Raw genomic sequence first — 8,543 nt, 5'->3', positions numbered from 1 at the left:
TTTTCCAAGTTATATTATTTTTTTAAATTTTTTAAAAAAAACAGAATGTTGACCTTAAATTTAATACCAACTTCACACTAAAACTTTTCCCTGCAATACTCTTTTCTGACAATAGGTGTCCTCAGTCAGATGTACAGTATCACTCAACTTCTGAGCCCAGGTTGTCACCAGACCCAGTATCAACTAATAGCAACAGGGAGCTGACGGTTTTACAAGCAAAAAGACCACAAAGATACCAAAAGGTTCTACAGATTTTATTAAAATAATCAACTTTGATAAAAATTGACAGAGATGGGCATGGTCGTCCCAAGCTTCTAGTGGACAGACATGATATGGGGTCAGTTAGGCGGGCGACCAAGTTTGGTCTCGGGATCATGGTGACTGCACGCAAGTCGCTGCCATGGTGCCAAGCACAAGGTCTGCTTTCAGCCAACAACAGAGGAAATAAAATCCATGCACCAGCTTCCCGAATAGTCCATAGTATACTGGCATGCTGTCTACAACATCAGCCTGGTCGGTATAGAAATTTTAGGAGACATCCCCATGCACGCAGGACCCCCCCCAGGTTTACGTATGGAGGTATACGAGAGGCTGACGAAAGGCTGCAAAAAACATTTCCAACTTACCAGAATTCAGAGATGGTGGAATTGCTCATTGCTATAAATAGCTGCTGACCGTCCTCAGAAGGAATGTGTTGCCCTGAAACGGATCCCACTGAAGAACACTCGAGCAAGCCCAAAAATATACTTCTAGCTATCGACGGTTAAATTTAGAGATCGTTCCTCTAATCCGCACGGACTGAAGGGTTGTGCCCGGTGCAGGGCTCTATACAGGGTCTATGTGATAATCTCCCCCTCAACAACAAACACCCAAAAGGTTTTCTCTGCAGCTTCACAGGCACCACGATTACTAGTTATGGTCAGAACGGGGGGCAATAATAGTAAATAGTCTGTGTTTGCACGATAAGCCTTAGGTGATCCAGGGGAATCTTGAGATAGAATTTGGATGCACATATTGAGAAAATGAATGTCCGTCTGATAAAGATGCTTGGAAGATCCTTTTCTTAACTCGTTTTTACGAATTTATAGCAGAATAAAAAATATAATAAATACTAACTGGCATTTTTAAATTTGCACGACTGCAATGCACATGCAGCACAGCCCTGACATATTGCACCTGCACAGGGGTTACAATATTAATGCCTGACAAAACAAGAAGATAAAATAAAGTGCACACGGGGAATGAGGAACCTCACAGTGCCGGAGGACAGAAAACCCGAAGTCTTAATTTTGTCACCATGTGCCAATATTCAAGCTGTGCAACTGATTCACTGCCCTCCTCAACCGAACATTTGTTCAGCAACGAATGGATACCCCATGTAAGCTCAAAGCTTACAGAGGATCACCTCCTGGACCTCAAGCAGCCCAGCAACGGGAGGAGAAAAGCCATGGTCTTAAGCTGGGTAAACGCGTGCCTTGTCGTTGGAAAGGATTTTTCACGATCCTTTCCAACGACTAAGGACTGTACATACAGCACTGTTCTGCTCTATGGAGAGGGGAGGGGAAAAACAACGGAGCGGCACCATGATGAGCGCTCTCCCCCTTCACTTCCATTAAGATCGTTCATCGTCCATTGATCCACCAGGACGGTCGTTTGGACGACGGGCGCTGTACACACACAGGATTCTCATCCGATAATCAGGCCAGAGCCAATATTGGACAAGAATCTTGTGTGAACGTGTGTACCTAGCCTACATACACAGAATAGAAAGAGAAAAAAAAGGCCAAAAATTAGAGTGCACCAAAGCTTTACATTGGTCCCAATCCCTCAACAATGCATACAGTCCCCTCTGGATATGCAACTTTTACACAAAGTTCCTTTATGTATTCTAACTTTAAGAGCTCGGAGATGTTTTAATGTAAATTACAATGCCGTTCATGTAAGGAAGCCCTTGGGAAAGCCTGCAAGTGGGACTATCAGGGATGCAACAAAGAGAAAACAGCAAATATCAGCAAACAATGCTGCACTGATATACCAAGAAATGTTGTAAAGCTTTTTCAAAATTCACTTCTGCTGGAATACAGAACTCCTATCAGGTCCAAAAAAAAAAAAAACAAACAAAAAAAAACACCACAACAAACTAGGTTATTAGTAGCTCGATCTGTATATTTTTGTACTTGCCACAGACTAACATGGGATGCGATGAAACATTGGGAAACATTTTGCAGAGATTCACGGAATAAGTTTTTATTTATCTGTGAAGTCTGTACAACTTAAATGCAAACATTTCAACCACTTCAGCTCTTACACCTGATCTCCCCTTATGGACTAGGATCATTTTTATATTTCTGCTATGTATAGAGCAGTTATGACCGTGAATACTATATATATTGTCGTTAGGGCCCTCTCCTGCTCCTGTGTCACAGTCTGTATCTGTCGGTCACTTGCAACCCCTATTTAATGTACAGCGCTGCGTAATATGTTGGTGCTATATAAATACCATTTGGTTAAAACGCCTAAAATGTTTGATATGTTAATATATCATAACGCTGTACATTTTTGATAGGGTTATTAGTGTAATTAATTACACACATGAAAATTAGCGGAATACTTAATTCCTCTTTCTGCTTTTTCTTTATTATATTATTTTTTTGGCTAAATTTTTATTTTACTTATTCTGGTTATTTGTTCTTTTTAATTTTTTAAATGAAAACTGGATCGGATGTACTCAGATATTTGCAATTGTTGATAATATTGATTATTACCAGATCAATGAACTTAAAAAGACATATTGAAATCTAAATATTGTGTCTCACAAAATATAGGATTATAGATTGAGCTCTAAAACTAAAGAGAAGTACTAACAGGGAATTAACAACTCTGAACTCAATGAAATCCTGACACCTGCTTCATATTAATAAATGGTAATTGCTTGGCTTGATTAATGATATGAAATATTGTGATGATTTATATAAAAATACAAATTTCCAGGAGAGGTGTTACTAGTCAGATGTAATAAAAAAATGGGCAAGGGCTCAAAAAAGTCGCCAGTGATAGCATCTGCATAGTTTTTGCTTTTATGGGAATTATTCATTTGGTGCTACAAACCCAGAGACTTTTTTTTAGTTTAATTTAGATTGTGGAAGTGGGTAAAAAGTTACATTTTCCTCTGTCCACCTAGATAGAACGTTACATATTTATGCATGAACAAAGACTGGCATTTACTGTTCCTGCATTCCTACTATGTACAGCTATGCAACTTGCATTTGCAGGCAAAAAAGGTTTGCATGCACCTGTATGGTCATTTTATATTTTTAATGCTTGAAAAAAAAAAAAAAAAGTTGTGTTTATTTCCCCATTCAGCAAAGATGAGCAATTCCCTGGTTCCATCCTTATGGATGGTAAAAGAGATGAGGGAAAGTGTTTGTAGTTCAAGATTTTAGTGTGATGATGATGCAGTATTCTCCCAAGAAATGTTTTAAGCTGGGTGGCAGCCCCTGAATTACCCAACTTTTTAGTGACCACCAAAAAGCAGTTGGGTGGTCACTGAAAAATGCCCACCCAGCTAAAAAGGACTGGGGGGAACGTTAAACCAGGAGCGTGTTACTAGGAGATTACCAGGTGATAATGGGAAAATAAAGCTGTGTATTTCCTGTGGGAGGTGAGAAGCGGGGAGGTTGTATCTTTGCATCTACCGCATCATTACTTTCTACAAAATCGGCACCAGAAAGTGACCACAGACACAATTTGATAAAGAAACATTGACGCACCCTCACCATTTCTAGCAAGCAGAGTTTTGCTTTGTGGAATTGCAGGAATAAATGTGTCTGGTTCATTACCATGAGAATATTTGCATTAACTCACCAATCCCATTATCCCCATAGATGCTAAGAAGAGAAATCTGAAACAATCTTACTAGAAAATCTACCGAGGACACAACTAACAGATGTGCAGACTTTAGAGGAAGCCCGGCCAAAGAATAACACCTCATAAAGCGGGAAGGTAGGATTGGATACAGAAGAACTACAATACTTTGTGCAGCTCCAATCTACCCCGTTTATAAGCCATGAGGGTCTCCGGCCAGAGAATCATTCGATTGCAAAGTAAACTAGCAGGAAAACCGTTCGTGATGGCGATAAAGCAAACACAGCTTGAGAAATCCGGGCAATCACTATCCCATACGGGGAACAAATAAAGAACAAAATAGATTCCTCAGACTTGGAACCGCTCAGGGCCTAGATTTTATATTTCCAGGAAAATACTTTATATTGCCAAAATGAGAAGCATGGAGCTCACAATATCGAACGCATCAAATGTGATGCATTCATTGCTAACAGGATTTATAAAGCGCCAACATATTACGCAGCGCTGTACATTAAAAAGGGGTTGCAAATGACAGACATTTATACACCCAGGAGGAAATTTGCCTTGGATGGGAATCAGCTAATTAGTTATGGGAGATTATCAGAGGCTGCCAATGCTGATTTCCAGTTCCCCGGGTCTCTATGTTCCATGTTGATGCTTTGACTTTATTGCTGGTTGAGTCATTGACTCCGGACTGGGGTTCAGAAACTTAGGCTACGTACACACATCAGAGGATTGTCGTCTGATAATTGCCTCAGGGCTGATACCAGACGAGAATCTGGCGCGTGTACCGCGCTCGTCCGGCGTTGTTCATGGATCTGCCTTGGCTGATCCACAAAAGAACGTATTGGAAATAAAGGGAAAGGGCACAGCGGGGTGCCGCTCCGTCCTTTTTCCCCCTCCAGAGCAGAACAGCACTATATGTACAGCAAACATTCATCGAAAAGATCCAATGCCAATTATTCTCTTATGCAATCTCAAGTCCAGGTCCTTGTTCCGGGCAGTCGGACTTCCTCTGATAAAGAGCGGCACCGACATGATGACGCCAGCGCTGCTCCCAACATCAACCAATTGAAAATCTGTATCACCTCAGAAATTTTTTAAGCTGGGTTGGAAGAAGCTGTAGACGGGTGGTGGCCCTTGTATTGTTACCCAACTCTTCAGTTGAATAGTGCCGGGTGGTGCGCCCAGCTAAAAGGGGCTGGGGAGAACACATGTGCTATGGTGATGCCCTCTTCCGGGAAAGCCCCACAATGTCCAGCAGGTGCTTTGTTTTCTAAGAAAGCCAGTGGGTGTCCAATGGTGAACAGATCCAGACTGAAAGTGAGTATTGCAGCTTTTGTTTTTTTTCAAACCCACCAGATGGACCATATAATAAAGTGGACAGACGCTGGATATTGAAGGAGGTACCAAGAAAAATTCAAATACTTAAAGCGGGCCCATCGCCTGATTTTTTTTTCCCTTAATATAAAAGTGTAGATAACCCTTTTATATTAGGCAAAAAATGTATGTTATTTATCTCTAGAAAAGGGGGAGGCTCCTCCCCTTTACCGCCACGGCAGTATCCTAGGAGGTTTCAGGCTGCTCCTTTTGTGCATGTCCTTTATGAGCATGTGCAGAAAGGGCTATTCCCACAATCGAAAAAAAGTGCCCAACAGTGAGATTGCCACTCTATTTCCACATTTATAGGAGAATGTCAGCCGATTCCTTGTCTGCACAGCGTAGGATCCGGTGACATAAGCAAAGGCCTGGAAGAAGAAGAAAGATGATGGCGGCACCAGAAAATACAGGAAGGAATCAACCGAATCAAAGCCAGTTGTGGAGAGATCAATCTCTCTGAGGAAGTAAAGGTAAGTGTAATTTTTTATTTTAATGACAGTTCTGCTTTAATTTCTATATTAAAAGTTTGAATATTTCTGTAATGAATCCATAGGAGGACAACACTGTTTCAAATCTGCCTAGAGGTGAAGAAAAGGCAGCGAAATTATTTTAAGCTGGGTGGGAAGAAGCTGCAAGTGGGTGGCTTGCGCTGTATTGTGACCCAAATATTCAGTAAAAGCCGGGTGAGTATCAAAAGTGCCGGGTGGTGCGCCCAACTAAAAGAGGCTAGGGAGATCACTGTAAAAGATTCCTATTGCATATCCTCCAGTCAAAAACAATGGCATGCTCCATCTAAATAGTCATAAACCGGCAACAATCAGCTGTATTTAAGTTTCATTAGGTGCTTTGGATGCATACAGTTTTATCCCTGTTTTTAGGTGGTTACTGAAGAACTGGGTCACAATTACGAGGCTACCACCCACCTACCTTAAAAAATGTCTGGGTTCACTGGCATATAAAATATATCAATATTACAATACTAGGATTCCATATTTCACTTCATTGGTATTCATGAACAAACCGACATTCAGTGTAATTTCATACATTTCCTTGGCACAGTTAGCAAAGGTTATGGTTAGTGTTGCATCATGTCACAAATGACTCATAAAACATTTTGCCCGTACAATGAGCAAAACAAATAGCCCCTCCTGTGTTTGACTCATAGCATGAATAAGAACTTTGTATAGCAAACTGCTGTTAATATAAGTCTGAAAATCGCTTTAGCCCAGTCCTGTCGCTGCATTACAGAGCCGATATCTGGTCCAGGAAAACAGGAGCAACGCACGCAAGGAATTTAATATTTGCTTGAGGCTACAGAACTGCTACATTCAATGATTAAACTGCATTTATATTATCCTTAAGCCTGCATCCAGGTAATACCCAAATTTACTCATAACCCGCCCCATGCACACCACCACCTCCTCCTCCTCTATATCATGTCTTAGCATTTTATTTTTTTATGTTGTTGTAAAAACAAATCGCCTTATTACTAAATGCGACACAACCACCAGCCTACTGAAATTAATTCTTCAAGGGACAGATGCTGGGAGCTCAGTTTCCAAATACATGGGCATATCTCCAGAACTACATCACCCAAGAGCCCGTTGCTGCACACGATATAGGAGAGGACTGCTAAGAGTGTAGCAAGGCACGGCTCTGTAATACACCGGAGATAACACTGGTTAGGATTTTCCTGCAGCAAAATCACCACCAAAAAGGAGGTAAGGAGCTTAATGGACTTCCAGCAGAGCAACCGAATCTTCAATACGTCTCTAGTAAAGGGATAAAACTTGAGAAGTGCAGTGTTCTCCCCCAGACCTTTATAACAGGGTGCATGGCCCAGAACTTTTTAGTGGGTCACAATACAGAGGCCACCTACAGCTTAAACTTCTGGGTAAAATAATGAGGTGGATGTATTGCAGAGATATCCTATCTATGGTGGCCTGGCCCTTCCACCCCTCCCTTCGGCTCTTTTATGTAGCTGCTATGGGAGGAACAAAGAAGAATACTACAAAGTGTGACTGAGCTCTGAATTTGCTGACATCACTTTCAAGATGGCGACACCCAGCAGCAAACTCCAGGCTTTCTGATGTCTACACAACTAAGGCTATTGTTGTGTTGAAATGAATGGTCTTCCCCCACCTAATAGATTGTAAGCTCTTCTGGGCAGGGTCCTCTGCTCCTCCTGTGTCACTGTCTGTCATTTGCAACCCCTATTTAATGTACAGCGCTGCGTAATATGTTGGCGCTATATACAACTGTTTAATTATCATGGCGTGAGATAAGGGTTCTTTACACACGCAGTACAATCGTCCTGTCCTGAGCTCTCTGCAGGTTGTTTTATGACACCAACAGCTTGGTGCAGGGTTACTCCAGAAATTGCTGGGGGTTCTTGATCAATGAGAAATTTGCCTCCCAGGCCAAATTATGTGACACCAATGATTTTTGCACCTATCTGTAAGGGTGACATTCTTACCAATGGTCAGCAATGTAAGAGGATTTCGTCCCACTGACCACCACACTAATATACTGTGAGCTGTGGATATAGTAATTATAGAAGGGGTTCCCTGAGGACCTGAAAGTTACTTCAAGGGTTCCCCGATGTTAAAAAGTTGGAAAAGGCTGGCCTAGCGTCACCTTTCAGCTCACAAAGTATATTGCAACCGAGCTGCACCTACATTGCTTTACATGGTATGCTGGCTTGGCAGGTATGGGCAGCACGCTGGCTCAGTGGTTAGGCCTTTGCAGCGCTGGCTCCCAAGTTGGAATTTCAGAAGGACACTACCTGCATGGAGTTTGTATGTTCTCCTTGTGTTTGTGTGGGTTTCCTCCGGGTACTCCCGTTTCTTCACACATTCCAAAAACATGCAGTTAGGTTATTTGGCTTCCTCCAAAAACTGACCTTAGATTGTAATAATGACATATGACAATGGTAGGGACATTAGATTGCGAGCTCCTGTGTGGGACAGCTAGTCACATGACTATGGACTTTTGTACAACGCTGCATAATATGTTGGCACTGTGTAATAATAATATTAATGATGATGAAGGTTCCGAGAGAAGTAAAGGGAATGGAAGATAAAGCAATATATGAATACGGAGATGGGGACCTTCCAACTGAAGTAGTAGATTTCTTTCAAGTCAGAAGCAATACCTCGATTCAGGGAATAAAACTCCAGGAACCTTTACATATAAAAGGAATCTCTTAATACACATTCATGTCAATTGGTGACCTGTACTGGACCGAGACAGGATAGCAAAATATTTTCAGGTACATTCACACAACAGGCAGAACCCTG

The 8,543-nt window shown here is 41.6% G+C and overlaps 1 protein-coding gene across 2 annotated transcripts in view; it reads right to left on the bottom strand.

Moving 5' to 3' along the window:
* NAA50 (N-alpha-acetyltransferase 50, NatE catalytic subunit) overlaps positions 1 to 8,543 on the bottom strand; it is a 19,448-nt gene that overhangs the window by 5,549 nt on the left and 5,356 nt on the right. The window lies entirely within an intron of this gene.

The sequence above is a fragment of the Pyxicephalus adspersus genome, chromosome 1 (assembly GCF_032062135.1).
Source record: "Pyxicephalus adspersus chromosome 1, UCB_Pads_2.0, whole genome shotgun sequence".
Taxonomy (NCBI): Eukaryota; Metazoa; Chordata; class Amphibia; order Anura; family Pyxicephalidae; genus Pyxicephalus; species Pyxicephalus adspersus.
Note: the sequence above shows the minus strand (reverse complement) of the source record. Positions and strands in the feature narration are given on the sequence as shown.